Here is a 2723-nt window from a genome sequence, read left to right on the forward strand (position 1 = left end):
TTATCAAACTACACTTATTAAGAACAATTTTAAAAATAAAATTATAGTTCACCTTACCAGTCTACACTTATTGCTTATGGATTCACTCACCTGCTATGCCTGTTTTTAGTGTCTGAAAAACATAGATATTATTTTCCATATTTAATCCAGTTTCTTAAATGTATATCCTGGAAAGAAAATCTGGTCTGGAAATATTCCATTTTGATTGAATGCTATATTCAAGAAAATAATATTTAAACATGCTAAACATATCTACAGAATTTCTCAAGAAGCTATGCTTTAACCAAATAGAATATACTTAAAAGAAAAAAACTATGGTCAGCTTCAATAAAGCAAGAATAGAATCCAAGTATTTATCATTAATGATAGATTATAGATGATACATACAGAATAACCACAAGATTTAAAGAAAAAATCATATTCAACCTGGTATTCTAAACTGAAGCAGACTGTCAATTAATGATAAATAATAAAAGATTTTCATTGATGATAAAATTCTAAAAAAGCAATTTTCTGTGCCTCATTTCAAAGAGAGTTACTCAATATAGAAAAAAAAATAAAACAAAAAGAGCACAGTTTGTGGACAGAAATAGTGGTTCTAACTACAGAGCTCAAGAAAGTTATGCTGATTCTGCAGTAGACCTTGAAAATAGTTTTGTTAGCTTACCTCAGTCCTACCTTTAAAATGATGCTTTAATAGAAATATTAGCTAGTAAATAATCAAATGATTGAATACAGCAAAAGTTAAAAAATTCTAGTGATCTATTTTTCATACCTCACACACAAAAAAATGAGTATTGGAAAATACAGGAAAAACAAAGTGATAAAAAATAAAGCAAAAACCGACTAAACAAATAATGGAAAGTCAAGTTCTGCATATGAAACACAGTAAAATGTGCACTCTTTGTAACATTTGATGAGATAGAAGAAAGTAGTACTGATTGTTCTTGATGGTAAGAACATCCCTCCATGAGCAGCATTCATGTCCTGATATTGGATGTTAGAAAGGCTAATAAATTAGAGAAAGAAAGCATTCTTACTTCTTGTGTGGTTTTGTGATGAAATCAATTTTAAAGTCAAATTTGTGGAAATGCTTACTGGTTTTTAACCTTCATAAATTTTCTGTAAACAATGAATGCAACACATATTTATTTTTAAAAGGGAATAACTAACTGACGAAGCATGAACACAGGTACTTGTAACTATTGAAAAATAGAGTGGGGTGTGGTGGTGTGTACAGATGCTGATACTCAGAAATAATAAAGTTTCCAATGTAGATTAAGCAAGAAATCACAGAATGCATATCATTCTGATTTCATAAATGATAATCAATTAAACACTAAAGCCTTTTAATATTTGATTCATTAGTCCTGAAAAGAAAGAAGTGGCCCCATAAGCTAAATTGGTTTTCTTCGCTCTCTAATTGCTATTGGGAAAAATAATGGGAACACCTAATACATTGTGAAGGGTCTTCTATGTATATATTTCAAGATTATGGTCAATATCAGACAATAGTAGTATGTATGGCTAAATTTATTGCCTTTTAGAATTTTACATAGTTGCAGATAGAGTGGAGGATGCTGATTTGGGTCTAAATTTTAGAAACTACTGTTTTATATGGTACTGGGGATTGAAACCAGGGGTGCTTTATCATTCATATATATTCACAATTCTTCAATATTTTATTTTGAGAACTGGTCTCTCTTAATAACCAAGGGTGGTCTTGAAGTTGTGATCCTTCAAGGCCTCAGCCTCTATGATATTTCAGATTACAGGTATGTACCACCACATCAGGCCAGGACACTACCTATTAATTTTTACATGCATCTAATAATCAAAACTATTTTAAATATTCCTGCCTTTTCTTTTATTTAAAATATTCAATACTAACTTTCTGACATTGCTGGAGAGAATCTGCCCCTTCCCTCCTCCCACTCTGCTTGGGGCACACAAAGAAAGAAACCAGAAAAACTCGTCTCAAAATATAGTAAAATTCACTCTACAGCCATTCATTTCTAAACAGAACAAAAAACAAACAAACAATTATACTGAAGCCAGAGACAGTGGAACAGGCCTGTCATCACCAACAGCTCTGGAGGCTGAGGCAGGAGGACTGCAAATTGGAGGCCAGCCTCAGAAACTCAGTGAGAGTCTGTCTCTAAATGAAATATAACAAAGGCTGGGGATGGGGCTCAGGAGTTCAATGTCCCTCGGTTCCATTCCTGGTACCAAAAAATAAAAAAAAACTGCAGACTTCTTGTGCTCATGCTGGACATACCTGGAAATGGATGATTACAGCAAAGACAAAGATGGAGGCAATGAGATTCATGAGGTAGAGGAGATTCTGGTGCGAGAAAACCTCTCTAAGGGCTTGGACTTTGTCTGTGTTCATGGCCCAGAGATGGAACAGTACAAGATGGCAACCTCCAATTCCATGCCTGTTGGCAGAGGAGGACACAAACGTAAAGGGAAGAACAAAGGGCTGGACTCCGCTGGGTATTGGGCCTCCTCCTGGCCAAAGCAGAGGCAGGAGAACAAAACCAGCCAGGAGACTCATGCACCAACAGTCACAGGGTCACAATCTGGATTTTTTTGGCACCAAAGATGGAACCCAGGGGCCCTCAGCCACTGAGCCCCACTCCCAGCCTATTTGTATTTCATTCACTGACAGAATCTCACTGAGTTGCTGAGGCCTTGCTGTTGCTGAGGCTGGCCTCCAAGTT

The sequence above is a fragment of the Callospermophilus lateralis genome, unplaced genomic scaffold (assembly GCF_048772815.1).
Source record: "Callospermophilus lateralis isolate mCalLat2 unplaced genomic scaffold, mCalLat2.hap1 Scaffold_1255, whole genome shotgun sequence".
Lineage (NCBI taxonomy): Eukaryota > Metazoa > Chordata > Mammalia > Rodentia > Sciuridae > Callospermophilus > Callospermophilus lateralis.